The sequence below is a fragment of the Acomys minous genome, assembly GCF_964271855.1.
Source record: "Acomys minous genome assembly, chromosome: 5".
NCBI lineage: Eukaryota > Metazoa > Chordata > Mammalia > Rodentia > Muridae > Acomys > Acomys minous.
In genome coordinates, this window is record NC_140494.1 from 2,753,315 (window position 1) to 2,777,776 (window position 24,462).

The following is a 24,462-nucleotide window of genomic DNA, read 5'->3' on the forward strand; positions in this document are numbered from 1 at the left end:
CAAGAGGTCATCACTGTGAAAATGTGCTTTAACCTTTTCTACCCTCAGAATGTTTATGAACAGTTATTTTACTCAAATGTATGGTAACAGCTTCCTACTTTCCCATTTCTACAAAGTATGCCTAGCCAAATTCATCTTAGTATCTACTGGAAGTCATGCATAAGAAAAGAAAGTAGTGAGCATACCAATGTGACCAGATGCCAAGGGATGCATGTAAATGAAGGACTCTAAAAAGAAAGTCAAAGGGTTTACAGCAGCTTATTGGAGCAACTTATCTTCCCACAGCTATAGCACAGCCCTGAACTCATCCTCACTGATCACTGAATTGATTCTGTACCATGATTAATGGGGAAAATTTACTCTAAGTACCAGCACTCTTTACCCCTGGAAAATCTACTTAAATATTCATGAGCTGTGCTTACTACTCTATGCAACCCAGAATCATTAGTGGGCATGATGTCTTACTTTTATCTTTTCTTATCCATATTCCAGATGGGGAGAGGGAAAAAAAAGAGCTTTTGTCTTCAAATCTAGAAACAAAGACCTGTCTACAGATGAAAGCACTGGGTACCCCAGAAGAGGTCCTCACAAAATGCATGGTGTATAACCTGTCTCAACTGCTAATATTCATGTTCAGTTTTCATGTTCAGCTTTCCAGGTTCTAACCTTCTCCAGAAAGAAAAATAGGCCAGTTTATCTATCTTACGTTCTCTCTCCTGTAAACTGTCTTCAAAGCTCCTGATCTCAGCAGAGACCATGGCTAGAGTCATTCTTGATGCAAATAATCTACCATATGTTCCCAATACTCAAGCGCCAACTTTCCTCTCCCTGCCCAGTACCATGAGGACAAGTTTGTCCCAATTTCTTTTTGCTCTCCATTTCTGTGAGATCCACAAAGGCTGGTCTATGAATCCATGGGCCATTAAGATATAAAAAATAGACATTGTTTCAAGAGTCACACTGAAGAAGTCTCTTTCCACTTCAGTACATGATCCTAAAACACTCTGAAACCCTCAGTTAACCTGACTTATTTTCTTCAAGGATGAACAGAGCTGAGGATTTAGCTCAGCTGATGGAATGCCTGCTTACCATACACAAATCCCTGGATTCAATCTCCAGCTCTACATGAAACAGCATAGTGGGACATACCTATCATTGCAGCACTGAATTGGAGGCAGGAAGATCATAAGTTTAAGGCTACCCTTTGGCCATTTAGTTCTTTCTCCAAAGCCAGCCTGAGCTACATGAGACCATGTTTAAAAAAAAAAAAAAAAGAATGAACATAGGTCATATAGGTTCAAATGTGACTACAAAAGACCAATGAAAGATTGTACTAGACATCCAAGAAGGTGGGCCAAATTTAACCTTCAAGTTTCTACATGAATAACTTATGCAGAAAAGTCATTCTTTGGGAGACTACCGGTTCTGATAAGATGTTTGAAGCTGAAAACACACATACATTATTTCAGGAAAAAAAGGGCTAGCTATGAATAAAATCAATCTGCTAGAATTAACATTCATTTTCATCAAGTAAGGCAAAGATACCAAGAAAATAACATTTTTAAACAGATAAATTGATGCTGGAAAACTGAAAGATGGATTAAGCATTTGTCCAGTCTTGGGCTAGGCAGATGGCTCAGTGGTGTTTGCCATGTAACCATAAAGGCCTTGGTTTAGATCCCTAGAAGCCTCATAAAAAGTCAGGTATGGTGTCACGAGCCTGTAACTGGTATGGATGGGTGGAGGCAGATGGATCCCTTAAGCTCACTGTCCAGCAGCAGCAGATTCAATTAACTTCAGTGTTTATGAAAGAGCCCATCTCAAAAAAAATAAAAGGTTGAGGATCATGAATGGCACTGGACATTGCCCTTGGTCTCCACATGTGCACACACCCATACTGACAAGTACACACATTCATATCTGGGGGAAAGAGGGGACAAATTTTAAGTTTTTCCAAGACTTAATATATTTAAGCCCTGTTTCAAGTAATTGAATTTTAATGAAAATTTTCTATACAAGCACTTTTTTGTTTCACACGGTGAAGCAGAGTCTTTATGATATGTATTATTTTATTTCATTTATTTTCTGCCAGTAAGGACTGAACCTAGGGCTTCATGAATGCTAAGCAAGTGCTCTGCCATTAAAGTATAGCCCCAGCCCTCCTCAAGACCCAGCTATTCCACTCCTAGGAGTATACCCAGAAGATGTTCCAGTACACAACAAGAAAATTTGCTCAACCATGTTCATAGCAGCCTTATTCATAATCGTCAGAACATGGAAACAGCCTAAGTGCCCCTCAGTAGAAGAATGGATAAAGAAACTGTGGTACATATACACTATGGAATACTACTCAGCTATTAAAAACAAGGATTTTCCAAAATTTGTGGACAAATGGATTGAACTAGAAATGATCATAATGAGTGAGCTAACCCAGAAGCAGAAAGACTCAAATGGTATATACTCACTTATTACCGGACACTAGCCCAAGGGACAGGTCCTATGAAAGTCTGCACCTACCAGGAAACGGGGATAGAGGTGAGGACATCCTATTGAGACTCTAGATGAGGAAAATAAGAGGATAGGCAAGTAGGGGGACCCAGAGGGTCCTAGAAACCTACAAGAAGAACATTATGATGGCTAGATCTGAGCCCAGGGATTCTGCTTGATCTAAGGCACCAAACATGGACAAAACGGGCAGTCATCATCAAACCCCTACCCAGATCTAGCCAAGGGACAGAACATTCTCCACAGCTAAGTGGAGACTGGGGACTGACTTTCACAGGATCTCTCGTGCCCCATATTTGGCCATGTCCCTTTGTTGGGGAGGCCCAATGGCACTTGGAGGAAGGATAGCGGACTACCAAGAAAAGACTTGATACCCTAGCACCATAAGCAGGGGGAGGAGGTCCCCCACAGCCACAGTCATAGGGAAGGGGGATTGGGGTGAAAGTGGGAGGGAGGGAGGAATGGGAGGATGCATGGGATGGGATAGAAAATGAGATGTAATAGGAATTATTTTTAATTTTCAATAAAAATGTGTTATTATTAAAAAAAATAAAGTATAGCCCCAGCCCTAAGATGTAAATTTTTATCTAATAAATATAATCTTTCTAGTCCTCTGACAAGTACTTCCAAATCTCAGGGACAGTTAACCGACTGTGGCAGGAACTTGAGTTTTTAATATTTGTATCCAAGTACACTTGTCTCAGTACCTCTCCAGCATGGTCTCCTTTCAACATCTTCATCTTCATCTTATATACAAGTAAACTAAAGCTCTAAGAGAGACAAACTCTTGCCAGAAGTTTCTTGCCTGAAACTTGAAATGCAGTTCCAACTTCTTTTCCATCTTTGTTTATCACCACGAAAACAGGTTGACATATCGCAGAATGTAAAAGAAGCGCTATTCTGCCTTTTTGTTGTGTTGTATTACAGGATATTTAAATTTTTTAAGTCCTATTGTTACAGTCACTGCCAATTTAAGAATTCTAATACTGGCCCAATTTGGCAAGTGGCATTCACAATACAGTTCTGCTTGCCTTCACATCCTCCCAAGGTTCTAAAAACAATTCCAGGCAGAATTAATAAGGCACAAGCTAGGATTTGTTTTGTTCCAATTTAAAAAGGTTGTAATGGGACTTTTTCTTTTTAATTGAAAAGTTCTCCTGCTTTATCACTGATTAGTTAATGAGTACAAACAGCAAGAGAAGGTTACCATTCTCCTAAAAGTAGTAAAGGTATTAAACTAATTAAGCATTTCTATCTGCCAGGCTGGAACAAACAGGTGCTTTCCATCGGCCAATGACCATGGACTAAAACACCTTGGGCTCCTTTAGTGTGTGTCTTGGGGACACTGCAATCTAAACCAAGAAACTGCATCTCCTGAATGAATCACAGGAATTTAAGAAGCCAAAAAACTCTGCATGTGATCAAATGGCATCAGAAACCCACAAGAAGCCTTTGAGAGCCACTCAGTGCCTGCAAGAAGAGTGCTGCTCAGTCAGTTAGAGCCTTCAGTCTCTCATCTTTTACAGCTACAGTGCTTCAATTTAAGAAGCAAGCAGGCCCCCAAGACTCTGAGTAGGATTAGTGCAGTTCTTCCGGCGTTGGCACAGTACAAAGCATTTTGCCTTCTTCACTGGAACACACCTATATCCCATACCATCTTCCACCCAGTAGAGCAGGAAGATCTAATGCCATGAAGGAGGCAACTGGGCAAAAGAAATAACCTAGAATTCCTTCATCCAATAAGCAATGCCACACTCAGTGTTTCCTCATCTTCACATTACTAGTTAAAATTCTGCTAGCAGGAATATATTGGTGAATAGAGACCACAAGACAAACCTACAAAAAAATAAAAATGTATTTTCTTTAAAGACACCTCCTAGCAAGACAGACTTATTGCTTGAAACGTATGTCATCAGACACTTTAACAGCATGCTCCAGCTTTTACATGAGTGGCTTGACTCCTTTCTCATCCACTATTCACAGCAGCCTTGATGCTCTACTGACTGTGTCTTGCCAACACTGCCCATTCATCACCTTAATGACTTTAGGAACACTGACAGACATAGTGAGGATACATGTTTCATAACACATTGTAGCATATTGCCTTGCAGAATAAGCATTTTTTACATCCCTGTGCTTTGTGCCAGAACATGTTGTTTGGCCAAGTCACTATTCAATATTCTTTGTGACTAAATAAAACAGTACAAACATTTGTTACTGCTGCATTAAATGCAGACTGCTTATTTATGGCACATCCTATTACCCAGGCACTCATGAGGATTTAGTATATGTAATGTCAAGTTGTGATTTATTTTTCAGTTTAAGCTTTGATTATATTTTCACTGCTTTTGAAGCTCCTTTTGAACCACAATCTCTCTTAATTCCCACCTTGCCCCAACTGTTTCCTACATTCCCCTTCCAAAGCCTAACCTATGAGGCCACTAATCTATGACTAGAGACAAATTAATGCAATCAATTATGATTGAAACCCCATAAGGCTACAAGGTATAGCAGTAGCAAGGAAGCTGTCCGACTTACCAGACAGGCCTGAAAGCCAGAATCACAAGCTTCCTCTGGCTTTAGCTTGACCAAAAGGGGGGGGGGGGGGAAGCTTCCTATGTATGCAACATCAGCACCAACATATTATGGCTCATTCTAAGTATTATGTGCTCTATATTTAATAGAAGGTAATTTTTGAAAAAGCAAAAACAACTCCAATGCAAATCAATGGAACGGGCATGTTGAGGAACCAAGGAATGCCAAGACAGACTCAAACAACACTGAGCAATCATGTATAGGTACTTGAGAAAATAATGGGATCATACCACAGCTATATTCCTTTTTTTTTTTCTTTTAATTTAAGTAATTTATTCAGATCACATCTCAATTGTTATCCCCTCACTTGTATCTTCCCATTCCCCCCTCCCTCCCTCTTTCACTCAATTCCCTTCCCTTAGGTTTGTGACAGAAGGGGACCTCCTCCCCGACCATATGATCACAGCCTATCAGGTCTCATCCTGGTAGCCTGCTTACTCTTTCTCTGAATGCTACCAGGTCTCCTCAACAAGGGGAAGTGGTCAAACAGGGGGCACCAGAGTTCATGTCAGAGTCAGTCCCCACTCTCCAAACAACTGTGGAGAATGTGTGCTGTCCATTGGGTAGATCTGGATAGGGGTTCTAGGTTTACTGTATGCATTGTCCTTGGTTGGTACAGTAGTTTGAGGAGGACCCCACACACACACACACATACCTTCCGGGTCCAGATCCACCAGCCTTAAGGGCTATTTCCTCTTTCTCCCTGGAGTCCCTCTCTTATCTCTCTCACCTGGAGTCCCAATAGGAAGTCCCAGTATCCATCCCAATCTCCTGCTAAGTGGAGACTTTCAGGGGACATATCTCTGTTGGGCTAGTGTCCAAATATATATATATATATATACACACACACACACAGAAAGCAGTATCTTTCTGGGTCTGGGTTAACTCACTGAGGATTATCATTTCTAGTCCCATCCATTTGCCTGCAAATTTCAGGATATCCCTGTTTTTAGTAGCTGAGTACTATTCCATAGTGTAAATGTACCACAGTTTCTTTATCTATTCCTCGACTGAGGAACATCTAGGTTGTTCCCAGGATCTGGCTATTATGAATAAGGTTGCTATGAACATGGTTGAGCATATGTGCTTGTTGTACAGTGGAGCATCTTTCGGGTATAAGCCAAGGAGTGGAATAGCTAGCTGGGTCTTGAGGTAGCTCTATTTCCAGTTTTCTGAGAAAGCACCAGATTGATTTCCAAAGTGGTTGTACAAATTTACACTCCCACCAGCAATAAAGGAGTGTTCCTCTTTTTCCACATTCTTGCCAGCATGTGGTGTCACTTGAGTTTTTGATCTTGGCCATTCTGATGGGTGTAAGATGGAATCTCAGAGTTGTTTTGATTTGCATTTCTCTGATGACTAAGGATACTGAACATTTCTTTAAGTGTTCTTCGGCCTTTCGATATTCCTCTGTTGAGAATTCTGTTTAGTTCTGAGCCCCATTTCTTAATTGGGTTATTTGGTTTGGTGGTGTTTAATTTCTTGAGCTCTTCATATATTTTGGATGTTAGTCCTTTCTCACATGTAGGGTTGGAGAAGATCTTTTCCCCATCTGTAGGCTGTCACTTTGTTCTGTTGACAGTGTCTTCTGCTGTACAGAAGTTTCTCAGCCTCATGAGGTCTCATTTGTAATTGCTGACCTTAGAGCCTGGGCTGTTGGTGTTCTGTTCAGGAAGTTGTCTCCTATGCCAATGAGTTCCAGGCTCTTGCCCCGTTTTTCTTCTAACAGATTTAGTGTCTCTGGTTTTATGTTGAGGTCTTTAATCCACTTGGACTTGAGTGTTGTGCATGGTGATAAATATGGATCTACTTGCATTTTCTGCATGTAGACATCTAGGTAGACCAGCACCATTTGTCAAAGATGCTATCCTTGTTCCATTGAATAGATTTGGCTTCTTTGTCAAAAATCAAGTATCCATATGTGTGTGGGTCTGTTTCTGGGTCTTCAATTTTATTCCATTGGTCAACTAGCCTATTGCTATGTCAGTACCATGCTATTTTAATTACAGTCCATATTAAATAGACTCATGCCCTATAAAGGTCATGGGATCCTTCAGAATCTCTTCTTTATGAACAGAAATCATTTGCACTTTTTCTCAGGAAAAAAAATTCCCCAAGTTGATATGCAGCCTCACAAAAGCTGGGCCTTTAGCTAATTAAAAAAGATGTGTCAAACAAATGTATATTTGTCTGATTATTTTTAAACCCTATGAGGAAGTTGCTAGGACAATAACATGCTTTTCAAAAGCACCCTGGCTCCTGCCACCCCATTTCCAAATTCTAGACAACTCTAAAAACTTCAATAAGAAATACACTCTAAGGCCACAGTGGTGGTGCACACCTTTAATCCCAGCACTTGAGAGGCAGAGAAAGGTGAATCTCTGAGTTCAAGGCCAGCCTGTAGAGTGAGTTCCAGGAAAGCCAGGGCTGCACAGAGAAACCCCACCTCAAAATAAGTAAGTAAATAAATAGGAGGGGTGAAGCAGAAGAAGAAGAGGAGAAAGAGGAGGAGGAGAAGAAAAAGAGGAAGAACAAAAGGAAGAAAGGAAAAGAGGAAGAAAGGAAAGGGCTCTAATACTCTAATCTTGTTATGGGGTCCCCTTATTTTCAAATAAATATTTATATGTCAAGAATCTAAGCACCCTACTAGAATCTGCTTTAAAACAAGGTTTCAAATTGCTAAGGCCATTTTTCACCCTGGATCCACAGTGGGCTTGAGATGATTTATACAAATAGATGCCATGAACTTTCTGAAGCCAGACCATGAAATACAGCTGCCCTCTTGCTGGCCTAATAGCATAGAATAATACTCTGATATATAGAAGCCCAAACACTGCAAGGAGCAGGCACATGGAATGCCACCCCAAGCAGGAAACCATGAATAAAGGTTCCTCCACACCTTTCCAGCCAAGACCCTAGGCACGGTGGAGCAGCAACACACAGCATCCCACTGTCCCAGTATAAGTTCATGACAAAATCCATGAGCATTTGAGGAAATATAACTATATTCTACCATAGGACTTTGGGCTGGTTCTTTATACTCCTGTTTGCCTACTGTGCCTGTGCAAGCAGGTAGAAGTTCCTGCCCTATTTCTACAATAAAAGCAGCCCATAACAAGCATTGTTTAAGTCTTAGTAAATCAACTCTACACAGAAATGGCTGCCATAGGTCAAAGTTCTGGTTCTGATAACTTTGGAGTTTCTTAGGGGGAAAAAGTCTGAGGGTCAAGTCTGAGGCTTATGGTCTTCAGAACCAAAAACAAGAACCACTTTTTTTCCCTTTTCACATGAATCAGCTCACAACAGACTCCTAAGGCTGTACATCAGCAAGCCCTGCCATACACACACCCCAAATACTGCATGCAGCCTAGAGCACAAGTGTAGGTAACAAGCCATCACAGCTACAACCCAAAGGCCGAAGACAGAACCAGGAAGAGGCATTACAAATGTTCCAACAGGAGCCCTGGGCACTGAATGAGAAAGCAGAACTATAGGACTAGGGAAATGAGATGAGAAGACGGCAACGTCTGCCTATCTTTTCCAACCTCTACACTCTCCACATTTCTCAATTAAGAAAAACCAGCATTAGCACTGGCCATACCCTCCAAGGACTGCATATTCCTGCGTAGGAGTCACAGCACTCCATTTTGACAGCCTAACTAAAATAATGCTTTCTTGATTGTTTTATTGCACATAGAAGAGCTTTCAGAATTCACTTTGATCCTTAGGAAGGGGGAGGAGTGCATCTAAGCTTTCTTTCTTAAAATGTTTCATCTCTTGGGAGAGGATCAACCAGGAAAAATCAAATACCATAAAATATAGCCATCAATTTGAACATTAAATTTTAATAATACATTTTAAGTTGAAGATGAGTTAAGTCACATTTCTAAACCTTTAAAAGCAGTGCAGGGCTTCGGTGGGAGGGAGTGGTGTGCAATACACAAAAGGCAGTGTCTGTAATTGCCAAGGCTAAATAATGGCTCAGACATCCAGGGGAGGTAGAAAGTCTGAATCAGATGCTTCCCTGTCTTGCAGCTGTTCTCTTCCACAAGATGGTGGGTTGTCAGCTCAGGGCAAGTCATGAAGACGGGAGGTGGCCAAAGCTCCAGAATAGGTCTCTACGGGTCACCTAGCAACCAGGCAGGCACATGGCAAAAGGTACCAGCCCCTTCCCACCTACACTCAGCCATACAAAAGTGGAAAATGAGAACACAGCACTCTTACCAAAAACTGTACCTACCAGGATAGTGGGTAAGAGAGGAGGACATCCTATTGAAACTTTAGGTGTGAGAAGCCTGGGAGAAAGAGGAAATAGAAGGATCCAGCGGGTCCTGGAAAACTACAGGCGAGTCTGGGCCCTGGGGTCCTCCGCAAACTGTGGCAACAGCCAAGGAAAAAATAGGCAGTAAACCTTGAACCCCTACCCGGACTAGCCGATGGACATTCTCCACTGTTGAGTGGAGAAGGAGATCTAACTTTCACACAATCTCTAGTGCCCCATATTTGAACATGTCCCTTGGATGGAGATGCCGGGTGGCACTCAGAGGAAAGATAATAGGTCACCAAGGAGAGACTTGATACCGTATGAGCATATTCAGGGGGAGGAGGTCCCCCTTAGACACAGACTTAGGGGAGGGGAGGGGAGTAGAGGGGAAGTGGGAGGAAGGGAGGAATGGGAGGATACATGGGATGGGCTAACAACTGAGATGTAATATGAATAAATTAATAAAAAATGTATAAAAAAAAGAAAAAGAAAAAAAAAAGGTAGTGTGCTTCACCTTGGATGTTTGGTCTGACAGACAGCAAGAAAGCTGTTAATCCTGCTTCCATCAGGGACAGAGTGAAATGAAGTGCTCCACTCCCCATCCTGATGTTGTTCTTTCTCTCAATGGCTTTGCATAAATATCCAAGAAAGATACCAGATGCAAATTAAAGTATGTACTTCCTTGTATTAGCCAGATTTACACCATGGTGACAAATACCCAAGAAGAAAAACTCAGAGGATTTATTCCAGTTTCAGGAGTTTTGATCCTTTGTCACTGGATTCACTGCTCTGTGGCTGTGGTAAGCCAGCATTGCTGAGAGCTACTTACCTCACGGTGGCCAGAAAAGAGGAAGAGAAGGGAGGAACTAGGAGGGCAAATAAAAGAGAAAGAATATAGAGGGGAAGAAAAAGGTGTTATAGAGTATATGTCCCTATGCACACACATATGTGTCATGACACAAGACATACTCTTCAAGAGCAGGGTACCCCTGATGACCTACTTCTTCCAACCAGGCTCCACCTGCTAAGGAGGCATTCAACTACAAATTTGTCAGTAGACTTAACCATTGATAAAGTTAGTGCTCTCGAAGGTCCACCAGCTAGGAACTTGGCCTTTGAAAACTGTTTAGATTCAAACCACAATACTCCTTAGAAAGAATGCTCACTAAATCAAAGCACGGTTCATACATTTACAACTGCAGAAAGGACAGTGAGTTCAAAGCTAGCCCAGGCTAAAGAATGAGGCCAAGAGAAAAGCACCATGCATGAACTATGCTGAAAATACAGCATTTGAATGCTTCTCAGGTACTTTTACTTTTAATAATCCCATAGTAGGTAATTCTATATAACCAAGTATCACCATCTTACTTGGCTCCAGGAATCCAACTCTGATAACCAAATCATACAGGTTCTGAACCAGTGACAGTTAACTATACTTGAGCTGGTAAAAATGACTGATGGCATAAGTTTATAGCCACATAAAGACATGATGTACTAGCAACTGCTAACCAAGACATACTCCAGTTCCGAACACCATGGAAGAGTATTAAGCAAAACTGGGGCATATGGCATAATACATTTGTCAAGGGATTTAAATTACCAACGGAACTAGCTACATGACCAAAAGTTAATAAAACTCCCACTGGCCTTTAAATTGTAACTATAGCTGGGCGTGGTGGTGCACACTTTCAATGCCAGCACTTGGGAGACAGAGGCAGGTGGATCACTGTGAGTTCAAGGCCAGCCTGATCTATAAAGCAAGTCCAGGACAACCAAGGCTACACAGAGAAACTATCTCAGAAAAAAAAACACACAAAAAAACACAAAAACAAACAAACAAACAAACAAAAAACTACAATGAAATGCACTTGCCATTTTTAAAAGGAAGGGAGCATCCTGTATTTCTTTATCTTGTATAAAGCAAATACTGCTGACTGCCCTGTAGCTGTGAAAATCAATTTGCTTAGTCAGATGATAAAGCCTCTTCAAGGTCCCATGTACCATGAGGTTTTTGTTCTCAAATGGGATAAAAGGCAACAACTTTTGTCTTACTTTCCTATTACTACGAAGACACCATGACCAAGGCAACTTATGAAAGAAAGGGTTTATTGAGGCTTACAGTTCTAGAGGCCCACAGCTACCATAGTGGGGAGCGTGGCAGCAGGCAGAAAGGCAGGCAGTATGGCAATAGAGGCATAGCTTATGTCTTTATCTTCAAGAAGAAGGAAGAATGAAAGAGCTAACTGGGAGTACCATGGGCTTTAGAAACTTCCCAGTTCACCCCAGAGACACAGCTCCTACAATAAGGGCACACCTCCTAATCCTTCCCAAACACTTCTACCAGTGTGGACCATGCATTCAAATAAATGAGCCTATGGAAGACATTCTCATTCAAACCACTGTAACATCCCAAACCAGGGGATATGGTGAAGGGCATCTGCCAACACGAAGTATGGACCAGGGCTCCTACAGCACTCTGATTTTGCACTGGTCCTTCTCACCAATTCATTCTAAACTGCATCCTAGTTCTCATGTATCTCTAGGAGAGAATGGGAATTAAGCATGCCAGGGGCCTTTACAAAGAGTTTAGCAGACCAAACACAGCCAGTTTTTGCAAAGCTAATAGTACAAATCTGTGGTGGCTTGAAGAAGAATGGCCCCCATAGGCTCATATGTTTGAATGCTTAGTCACCAGGGGGTAGCACTATCTGGAAAGATTAAACAGATTAGGAAGTGTGGCCTTTGGGAGGAAATGTGTCATTGGAGGTAGGTTCTGCGGTTTCAGAAGCCCATGCCAAGCCCAGAGTCTATTCCTGCTGCCCGTGGATCTAGATGTAGACCTCTCTGCTACATCTTCAGTACTGTACCTGTCTGTGTGCTGCCATGCTATCAAGCTCTGATGATAATAGACTAAACCTCTGAAGCTATAAGCCATCTCCAACTAAATGCTTTCTTTCATAAGAGTTGCCAAGGCCATGGTGTCTCTTCACAGCCACAGAACACTAAGACAAAGTCCATATTGTATTATAAACTCATGACTGAATCACTTTTGAACTTGATCTAAAACAGACATGAGAGTACAGGCATGTACTGTGACTATGGTGCCAAAAATAAAACAATTAAATCATGTCTGTGATTGCACATTCCCTATTGTCCGAGACCTGCTGCCCTAAAGGACATAGACACTCACTAACAGGATCCCTCTGCTTCTTCACTGGGGCATAAAGAACTGATACTCCATTGTGAATGTGTCCAATCCAACTTCCAAACAGGATGATCTTAGCTTGCTGCTATGAATTCACTCACACTAGAGAGGAGGTTTTCTTTGAAGGGTACAAGTCATTTCTTTTACAGATTTAAAAAAAAACTGTTAACTAGAAACCCAAACCCTTTTCCTATTTATACAGTATTTGACATCTGTAACATTTCTTGAAATATTTTACAAGGGAATATTTGGCTGGAGAAATAAAAAAGTCTCAGGAGCCACAATGAAGCACAAGATGGACGCCCAAAAGATTTTACCCTCAGTTCCCTCCTGGGAATGAAAATTCCAGGGAGATGTCTAGGTCTCAAAATAATAAAGTCTTATCCATTACTAAGTAAGTGGTGGTTCTGCTTCACAAACTATGAAAATACTGCCTTATAGTGAGGACAGAAAACACACCTATTCTAGAAGGTATGTAGTAAAATAGGATTAAGAGCTCAGATTCTAAAGCCAGGCTGCCCAGATTTGCAGCTGACAGTGTATATCTTTAACACTCTACACTTTAAACTCCTCAAAATGGAACAGTAGCAACAACTTCCTCAGGCAACTCCAAGAGAACAAAGTACACAAATCTATCTATGGGCATTTGTTAAGCAGTGCTTTTATTACCCCATATGAAATCTTGATTTGTCAGATCTAGATTTACCAAAAAAGGAAGCAGAGTAACTAAACAAAATTAATAATTCCATAAAAATCACTCACCCTAACCATCTTTAGGATACAAAATGTACAGCTGATCCTTTCTCCTTGGAGAAAACCCTTTTCCCTGTCACTCCAAGGTCCCCACATTTCTGTACCAGTGATGTTGGATAAAAACAGACTAAGAAACATTCTATATCTTGAGAACTTATAACATGGAATTCTAGTTAGGCAGATGGTCACTGCTCAAAGCTTAGCCACTAGATCAACAGCAGCCTTGTTCATTAGAAGCAATTGCTGAAGGTCCCATGTAGGAATCATAGCATGCTCTTGCTGATACTGGCTTTGGGGAAGCATGGGTACCAGAATAAAAGAATCAAGGAGAATTCCAACCAAATTCAATACTACAGGAAGCAGCTGTCCACAGCTTGGATCCCTCAGAGAAAGCAGTGCCAAAATCTTTTTTCCATGCTAGCCCTAACATCTAGAGAAGCAATAGAATTCTCCCAGGAAGACAGATCCAAGTGATGGGGAGAGAGATGGGTAGGAGGAAGAGAAAAAAGGAAGAAGGAAGAAAGAAGGAGAAGAAGAAAGGAGGAGGAAGAAGGAAGAAAGAAGAAAAGAAAATAAGTCAGAAAAGTAGGGGACTAGAATATTCACTCTGAAGTGAGCAGCTAAAATGCTGATGACCACAGGGCTATATTAGGACTTGATGTATGCATGAAATACACACACAGTAAATAAATAAATCTAAACAACAGCAAAGATTAAGTGGAAACACCAAGCAGTGCCTAGTACAATACAAGAGGTTCAAACACTACACTGCCTCAAGTGCAATCAATTAATTCAATATACAGGATCTGAAAATAGCCTTCTAGAGGCTTCAATTACTGATGTTCCCTACTGATCAGAAGATGATGGTCTTAGGTAACAGGGCCTCTGAGCCCTCAACCCAGAAAATTCTTTGAACTTAGTTATGAATCCTTTGGGAGCATGGTGGTGCTCTAACCACATCCTAAACACTGCAAACAAGAGCTTTCTACAACCTCAGAAACAAATAGAAAGGTTATCATTCTGTTCCTGTGTAACACTCACCACCATCGGCCGGGCGTGGCAGCATACACTTGTAGTCTCAGCACTCGGGAGGCAGACGCAGGCTCATCTCCATGAGTTCAAGGCCAGCCTGGTCTACAAAGTCAAAGACAGCCAGGGCTACCATAGGGAAACCCTGTCTCAAAAACAAACAAACAACCTCACCCCCCCACCCCACCCCCAAAAAAGAAAAAAAATGAGAAATCAAATTTAGAATAAGAAATTCTGATAGTGTACAGAATAAGAACCAAACATCTTATTGTAAGAATTTTGATATGTTTCTTAGACGCAAAACAGCCCTTCCTTGTTTACAGCACACACTCCAGCATTTCACCTATTCCTTCTCACATTTGGGTTTACTACGGTTTTCTGTAAGTCTGCCATCATGAAACAGTGAAGAATGAAGGGCTGAGTACACTATGTTAATCAAGATAAGGTTGAGAATTATTTGGTCAAGTGACTGACTCTAGCAGCAAACACACTACTGTATTCCCACTGCTGTCCATGGGCTAGGAATATCAACACTAGCCAATAAAGCAAGGGAAGCTTCCTAAGGAATACTTGCTCTAAACACAGGGCTATGTATCCCTGGGTTCTGACTTCTCATGTGAGGAACTTCAAAACAATATGAAACTCTTCTCAGAAAGCCAGTGGGCCTATGAAGAATGGTCACATGTTCAAGATAACTAAAGTGGACAGTCTGCATGTCCTCTAATGTTCAAAGAAGCATAAGAACAAGCACAGCTGAAGCTCAAACTGTGCACAGGAATTCAGTTATTAGCAAGAGTACATGCCACAAACAGAACATTCACTGAAGAACCACATGCAGGCATAAATGTGGAGCTAATGAACAGCCAATCTTACATTTCAAATGAGGATCACAGTGATACAAGAAAGCCATGCCACATAATGAAATTTTTCTGTTCTAAATGTGTTAAATCTCAAAATTCAGCATGATAAACTCACTGAACTATCAAAAGTATTAATAAAAATGAATTACAAAGTTAAGATTGGGAGAACCTTTTCTATAATTTTGGGCTCTGTAATTGTGGATATTTGAACATAAGAAAATGGTTCTGTATTAGTAAACAATAAATCTTTTTGTAGTCTTGTACTCAGAGTTCATGCTGACACAGGAACATGTTATCATATGCCATCTTCTATAAATGTAATATGAATTAATATATGAACTATTTTCCCGGATAACCTAACATCCAATCTATCACACACAAACACACACATTTACATACTCAGAGAAAATAAAGAACTAGAGATAAAGGAATAAAGTCAATTGTATGCATTAAGAACACCGACTAGATAGAACTGATCTATCAAAGCAGTTTGCTTCAACGAGATGATGTTTAAGCATGTTACTAAAAGTTGAACTTAACAATGTTTAGGAATATTCAGAGGGATGCAAACAGTGACTACACCAAATTTTAAGTTCTTATGATTATCTAAAAATTCTGAAAACTGAACACTTTCCCCAATTGTCATTTTGTTGTTTCAAAATGAATCCCATAAAATAAAGCTCCAGTGAAGTCAGGCTCAATTAAAACCCAGACATTTACTGGCTGCCCTTGTTCCATGTGTACCTACAAAGCCTGTGCAAACACAAAAGCACATCATAGAACTGAACTACAGTCCTGGTTAGCTTTCTAATCCACAGTTAAACACATCTTGGAAGGTATCTGTTTATTCGGCTATCTTTTTTCCTGTGCAATTCCAACATGCTCATCTCAGTTTCCATCCCTCCCTTTCCCCTCAGCAACTGCAACTTGGCTTCTCATCCCATGGAGAATTCAGTTCTAAACCAAAGGCCTGTTAAATGTCTAGCCTCAAAGCCCAAAGATTCATATTCAGGGTGACTAACAATGTGTCTGCCATGGAGAATATACTTGTGTCTGTTTCCCAAGTGTGATTTTAACTATATTAAATAACCTTCCACTTACAGTACAAAAGTTGAACTGCCTTTATACCTAACCCTTGGCTTCTATAAGAATGCTAATTGTCACTTAACGGTCCATTATGTTTCAGGTTTGTGTCTTAAAAGGGTGGTGCTATTCAAAGTGATAGGAACTATTGGAAGTCACAGGAAGCATGCTCCAAGGGAACTGTGGGACCCTAGTCTCTTCCTATTCACTTCCTGGTTCATAGTATCAGCAAATTGCTCCACCATGTATTTCCTACATTGCTATCAGGAATTCCCACACCAGCAGCCTAAAACAAGTCCCAATTTTTGAGTTAGGATACAAAGAACTTATAACATAGACCTTTTCTAAGTTATTATATTTCAAGTATTTCAAGCAAAAAATGCAAAGCTAATGCCTTCCACTCTCCAATCAGCACACCCAATAAGCTCCTCTCCCTAGACATCCTCCTCAGCATGTACTGCCTTCCTTCACAAGTGTACCAGCCCACCTCAGCAACCCTCCTCAGCAAACTCCTAACCACAAGGTACTACTCTTATCACTACCAGACCCTCCCCTTTCCTTGTTGCTCTCAAGGATTCAGCAAAGCTCCACTTCCTCAAATACAACCGTCCTCAATTCTGACTGTGAATCTTAGACCAAGTCAAGAGCTCCTCTTCTGTGTTTCCCTTATTGCTAGGGGCACAAATAAGAACAGCACCGGTCCTACTCATATTCTCTGGATGTCCTAGGCAAAGTCCTATAAACCTTCTGTATTTGGATGTCCTTGTCTAATTTGCCCATATCCTTGAAGGATTAATGGAGAGAGCAGTTACACAGTGCTCACAATATTCACTACGTAAGCATTTATGAGAAGGGCCAAAAGGTGACTCAGTGAGCAGATGGTTTAGCTCACAGTAAACACAAGGACCCCCAGATTCCTAACACCTATGCAAAAGGCCAGATCGGCAGTGTGTGTCGATCACCCCAACGCTAGGGAGCAGAAACAGAAGGTGCCTTGGAGTTGCTGGCCAGTAAGTGTACTCAAATTGATGATCTGCAGGTTCAGTAAGAGACTGTTTCAAAGAATAGGATCAAGAGTCATACATATCCAACCAAGCACCTCTGGCCTACACACACACTGGCAAACGTGTACACAGGAACAAACGCGCACACATTTGTGGCCCAAAGAGCCTTTATTGTTCTTTAAACTCCCCCAAGTTAACCTAGCATGTAAAAGACTGTTGGATATTTCCTTAAGGATAGAATTAAGTAAAGTAAATACACATAACAATCTTTCTGCTGTAGCTAAAGGGCTTTTGAAATGTAAAACCCCCTACAGCAGTCCAACACACTTTAATAATGACCCAAATCACAGCACAACAACTGGTTTCAAGAATCACTGCTAACAAACTTAAGGCTTGTTGACTGTTTTTCTTCATTCAATTCACTATCACAATTTATCCTATCAAAGCAGTCTGATAACAGACCCCTAATGATCTAGCTACAGAATCTGATTACAGTGAAATTAAAAGTATATTGCAATAAGAGAAACTGTTGTATTTTGTGAGAAAAATACTATAGACACAGGAAAAGGCGTCAAAGTTATGTATCATGCTTTTATGTAGAACGTTCTACCCTCTTAGTAAGAGCCTTCTTACAACACTTGTATCCAAAACATGTGCAGGAAGGATGTCATAGGTTATCTTAATTGTCAACAGCACCAGGAATCACCTAGGAGACACACCTCTGGCAGTGTCTAGTAAGGCATTTCCAGAAAGGTTTAACTGGTGGTAGATGTAGTCAACACCATCCCATGATCTGGTACTCTGGACTAAAAAAAAAGAAACCATGTGGAATACAACCATTCATGGTTCTTTGCTTACAGTCTAAGCACCCGTATCATACTGCTGCCTGTATGCACTACTCAATTTAACAGACTGCATGCTCCAACTGTGAGCCCAAATGAACTCTTCCTTTGGTCAAGTACTTTTGTCCCAAGCAAGGAAAAAAGTAATTAATATAAAGAGAAAGCATCTAACAGATATTCTACAAAATTGGGCAAAATCTCCCAATTATATGCTACCAAAATGACCTGACATGAGCTGAGAAAAAGTGATTTAAGGATTGAGGGAACTGCAGGGCAAGAGAGCCTCATCTTAAGTTACTAATGTATGTGCCACTTCTTGATAAGTAGCCCAATTCTTTGTGTTACTAGTATAAGTGGAATGGTATTATCTCCATTTCAGAGTTAAGACAACCAATGTTCAAAGTTCTTAGGACAGCACAATAGGAATTCAAGCCCCAATCTTTGACTTCAACTTATAATAGTTAGCCACTGTTGGTGTCACCCTTAAGTTTTAATGTCAAATTACTCTGAAATGCGAGTGCTAGGGGCCCACTGATACCACAACCATTTGCATTTCCTGGCTATCTTGGCTACTCAGGGCCATACAAAACGCAAGTACAAGGTACGAAAAACTTAGTGAAGAAGTTTGGGGCAACCAAGGCACAAACTACTAAGTTTCATTTTCAGGGATTATAGAAGGGCACATTGGGGGACCCACAAGAAAGCATCATTATGATTTCTCTAGCCATGAGAGGTGGGCTGCAGTTCCCTGGAAAGCATCCCCTGAGAGACACATTTACTGGCAAATGGAGAAAAAGCAGGAACTGGTCCCAAATAGCCAATGGTGCTACAAAGAGGATCAAGCCTCCTAACACCCCTAGCTTCATCAGAAAAGGAAATGAGAAAACCAGACGCTGGGGCTGGAAGCAGAAGACTCAGTCTTCACAGAAATCCAGCCATTGGGCAAATTTACAGTAAGCTGGACAGATTCCTGTGCCATCTCACAGTTGATGTTTGTAATGGCCTGAGCCTGATGCCAACATGTCTATTTGAGAAGTATGGATAGCCCTGTGGATCTCAGATCCCATTCCTAAAATGGAAAAACAGCCACGATGGCAAATAGTTGGATGTGAGCTCATGGCAGCCGCTGCTTTCCAGAGCACAGTAACAGTGAAAACAGTTAACAGCCAATGTGTGGGTCTGGCTGTAAGGGCTGCTTAACACCCTGTCCTGGATACTCAACACACCAGGCCATAAAGCAAGCATCCTAGACTGCAGCGTTCATCCCTGGACACCCCTTCACTTATGGGGACCAGAGTCATGAAAAGCAACAGTCCCGAAAAATTAACAAGATCTGAGCCCAAGAGAGAGAGGCAATCAATGCGCTTTGCATGTAAGTGCAGACCGCTGCAGTAAAGGCTGAGCATCCCCATACTTTTTTTTTTTTAAATAGATCTACACAATCCTTGTTCCTATCCCCCTCTGCAAACAACTATTTTATGGGCCTCAAAATGTCCTATGGCAAGGCAAGGTAAGTCAAGGCAAGCCAAGTTCTTTGGCAGTACTACTAGAAAATTCTAAACTAAAATAAAGTTTTCTATATCTTGCCCTATTTTAGGAGAACAAAGATCCCAGTTCTTTTATTTCTTTGTTTTTTAATCCTAAAAATCTATTATAGTATAGGAGCTATGGAACAGTAACTGAGTTCATTTCATGCAAAGGACAAAACAGTTTAACAGAAAAACAAAAGGCCCTTAACGCAGCAACTTATGCTGCACACACATACAACCTATCACCTCTTGCATGCTGTGATTTGTTAATTGTGATGCCCTGAGCCATCACAGTCAACCCCATCATAGAACCTGCCAATGACAGAAACTCTGTATAAGAACCAGGCTGTGAATAAAATTACTAAAAGTAGCTGTCATAATCCTATAGCCCAAGGTCCAGAGACAAACCACAGTAAAGCTCACCCAGCACACCCTGAAGCTCTGAGGTGCCTTGCCCAAGCCAGCTCTAGCCCATTGCATTCTGTGTGGCACTACTGATATTTCATGTACTGCACATCTCAGGAGACAGTACTGGGTTCATGGAGATAAAGAGTGCATGGGACAGACAGGAGAGACGGGAAAGTACCTCTTGGCCTCAGGCTCAGTATGAGTTCCTTGGGCTCCTTTAATCTGGACTGTCCAAGGTAGAAACCTAAGCATCAGTGGCCACATAACTACATTTGATCACTGCAGACATCGTACAGTATTAATCATACCCATCAACAGCTACCATAGGCCGAGCTCTCTGGGCTTTATCCTCATGCCAGGCACAGAGTACTGTTGCCTGTTGTGACATTTGCAATGTTTAATGTGCTCCCAGTGTCAGCAGCCCCTCCCTACTGCTGTTGAGTTACAGAACTACATCATGACAGTCACAACATAAAGACAAAGTCACTGCTGCTTCCTTCCACATGATATTTGGGAACCATAGAGACCCTGCTATTGAAGCCTACCCCCCACCCTCTCCCAAGTTCTATTTTTACAGGGTCTCATATAATCCAGGCTAACCTCAAGCTTGCTATCTAGCTTAGGCTAGCCTCAAAGTTATGATCCTTTTATACTAGGATTACAAGTGCGTGTTACTATACTTGGCCGTTCACTTATTTTAGGGGGTGAGAAAGCAGAGGTGCATGAAAATACCCTTGATTCCACACTACAGTTTTCTGGGAAAGCTACAACAAAGCCCAATTTTACCTCAGCTTTTCATAGGATTGAGCAATCTAGGCCTTACAAGGAGGCACGGCTTGCATAACCCAGCCTTTGTTCCACCAGCACATTGGCATGAAGAAGGAAGCTGGGAAAAGATACATCACACAGAAAAGGACCTGGGGAACACCTGCAAAACCAGCATCAAAAAGCAGATAAGAGTCCTCTTGTTAAGTGCTGCAAGTCAAGTGCCTATTTATGTGGTCTTTGTTACTGTAGTCTAAGTACAAGACAGCAGAAACATGTTACTAGTGTTTCATGGGCTTTTATGACACAATCTCAAGTATCTGGCTGGGGAATCAGTGGATAAAAGCACTTGCCACACTAACATTAAGGGCTAGAGTTCAGATCTCCAGGACTCGTATAGAAGCCAGAAAGGTATGTTGGCCACCTATAAGCCCATCACTCATCCTGATTTCCAAACAATCTGGATGGCTACACTATGTTGACAATCTCTTCAAAAAATGGGATGGAGAGCAATCAAGGTATAAAATTCAGTGCCAGCTTTGGGAGTAAACACACACACACACACACACACACACACACACACAGAGAGAGAGAGAGAGAGGAGAGAGAGAGAGAGAGAGAGAGAGAGAGAGAGAGACAGAGACAGAGACACAGAGACAGAGAGACAGAGACAGAGAGAGACAGAGAGAGACAGAGAGAGACAGAGAGAGACAGAGAGAGACAGAGACAGAGAGAGATTGACTATCATCAAAGTCATCTAGACACTTCACTTCCCAATACCAGCTTCAGTGGCCAACAAAGACAAAGGCTGCAAACAATGTCAGGCTTCATCTTGGGACATGAAAGTCTGCTTCTCGATTATGAGGGATGAGCTCACATTGACAAGCCTAGTGTAGACTAATGCCTGTTCACATCCACCCATTTGCAGAGCTTTCACATGATATCACTGGTCTCCTGGGCATTCTGTTTCCTCAACAGTCTGTTACTAGAAGGTCAACACTAGAAAAAAGATTTAAAATCCATCGAAGTGTTTTTTTTTCAGAGCCTTCCTTTTGTCAATGCTTCACGAGGAACTTCTACAGAGCCAATGTTCCCATTAAAACTATGTTGGAGTTCTACAATGGAATGTGGTGTCTGCATTGGTTTCTACTTTCTCCACACCAGATTATATAATACGAAATTGATATTTTGTAAGTCAAAAACAGGTAAGTATTGGCAATTTCATAGGATTCAACTGAGCAAAACATACTCATATGCTTAGGTGAAATTTAATCATGCGGTCAAAGTTGGCACAGTAAATATTTTATTCAAAACTGGTGATTTCATATTGAAGCATGAACTTATCTTTTATTTACTCAGGACTTTTTACACTCAAAAGAGAAATAATCATACCAAGGAAACGGCAGGAATGAAATAACAATACCTCATTCCCCTGTGGATACTTTTCAGAATAATGCAGGACACAAAGATTTTGTTATTCACTATTTTATCATAATAATCAGAAGTCTGAAAACCATTATTTTGACATGTTAATTTGGTATCAGTTAAAAAATTGTATGTCAGGCGTGGTGGCACACACCTTTAATCCCAGCACTCGGGAAGCAGAAGCAGGCGGATCACTGTGAGTTCAAGGCCAGCCTGGTCTTCAAAGTGAGTCTAGGACAGCCAAGGCCACACAGAGAAACCCTGTCTTGGGGGAAAATTGTTATATTCATTTTAAAGAAGAGGAAATAGATTTTTAAGCTACTAATTTGAGAAACTGTAATGGTGAAAACTTACAGAAATGAAGACTATGAGTCCACAAGTACAGTCCCTAAGCTGACTGCTCATTGATGTAAGTGATTAGGCTTTCACTTAATAACTTGTTCCTGTCTTGCTTTATGTCAAAAGGTGCAGTAGGGCTAGGGGTGTAGTTCAGTTGGTAAAGTACTTGGCTAGCATGCATAAACCCTGGTGTTCAGTCCCCAATACTGCCATAGCAACCTTACATGGTGATATAGATCTATAATCTCAACATGCAGTAGAGGCAGGAAGATGCAAAGTTCAAAGTCGTCTTCAATTATAGAGAGTCTGAGGCCAGCACAGGCTCCATGACACATGTCTCAAGGAAAAGAATGTAGAGGTGGGGAGGGGGAGACTGGAAAGAAAGATGGCTCAGCAGTTAATAGCACTTGTTGGGCCAGGCAGCGGTGGCAAACGCCTTTAATTTCAGCACTTGGGAGGAAGAGGCAGGTGGATCATTGTGAGTTCCAGGCCAGCCTAGTCTACAAAGCGAGTCCAGGACAACCAAGGCTACACAGAGAAAACCCAGAGAAAACAAAAACCAAAAACCAAAATCAAAAACAAAGAGCACTTGTTGCTTCTGCAGAAAACCCAGGTCCAGTTCCCAGCACCCACATGATTGCTCGTAACAATCTCTAACTCCAGTTCCAGGGGATCTTACACCCTCTTCTGACCTCTCTGGGCACTAGACACTATTTATGTGTAGTATAAATATATATGTTCAGGTAAAACACATATATAAAATAATTTTAAATGCTTTTAAATATATATAAAAGTGACAATAATCCCTGTTCTTCCCTTTATTGCTGAAAGGCATTTTGAATCAAACTATTAGAGTTATGAAAATCTGAGATAAAACACATACTATAGTCTGGTTCTATATACAATTCCCTCCCACCCCCCACCCCCCCCCCCGACAGCTTATCATTTACTCACCATTGAATCCTGTACACAACTGTATATGCAGTCCCTGCTGAGCATAGTGGTTCACACCTACAGTCCTAGCATGAGCTATGTAGAAGAGGCAAGATGATCAAAAGTTCAAGGTCATTTTCATCTACTTATTTAATTCAAAGCCAGCCTGAGATACATGAGAACTCACCTCAAACAAAAGCAAAAAAAAAAAAAAAAAAAAAAACCATTCTTCAGGAGACATAAAGAGAAGACTGTTCTTAAAAGATAATTAAACCTGATGTTTAAAAAACAAACACATTATGAACTGCATCTAACAGAGTATTCCATTAGACAAGCTTTCCAGAACACCTTTGAAGGGTATATGAAGTCTGTTGATAGCTTCATCCTCTACACCTCTGTCAGCTCACTCAGACCTGTTAACAGTCAATGCAAGGGCATGATAAGAAAAACCAGCACACAAGAGTTTGTACACTGACAAAGGAGATGGAGTTCACCATGTGGAGACACACATTAGTAAGAACATGTAATTCTATGTACCAGATCTACTGAGCCATAGACAGGATACTCTGCAGATAAAAGCTGGTAAAGATGTTTCTAGAAGGGATTATTAGAATACCTGTCCATAAATTGTATAAGGCAGATGGCCCATCCAATATGTCTAGGACCTGAATATGATACAACAAGGTGGGGGAGGCTGGACCATTTCTGTGCCCGACTTTTGAACTGCAGTGCTCACCTTCTCCAGCCTTCAGAGTTGGTATTGCTAGGTCTCAGGCCCTCAGAGCTAGCCTAGCATGTACACCATGGGCTCTGTGATGCTCAGGCTTTCAAACCAACACTGTGCCCTGGGTCTGTACATCATGGAGCATTTGACTTCCATCACTGCTTGAGCCAGTTATTTCCAGTAAATCTTACTCTAGACA

General features: G+C 41.2%; 1 protein-coding gene across 4 annotated transcripts in view; it reads right to left on the reverse strand.

The window, feature by feature from the left end:
* Nucleotides 1–24,462, reverse strand: part of DIP2C (disco interacting protein 2 homolog C) — a 377,861-nt gene that overhangs the window by 266,230 nt on the left and 87,169 nt on the right. The gene's annotated exons all lie outside the window — the stretch shown is intronic.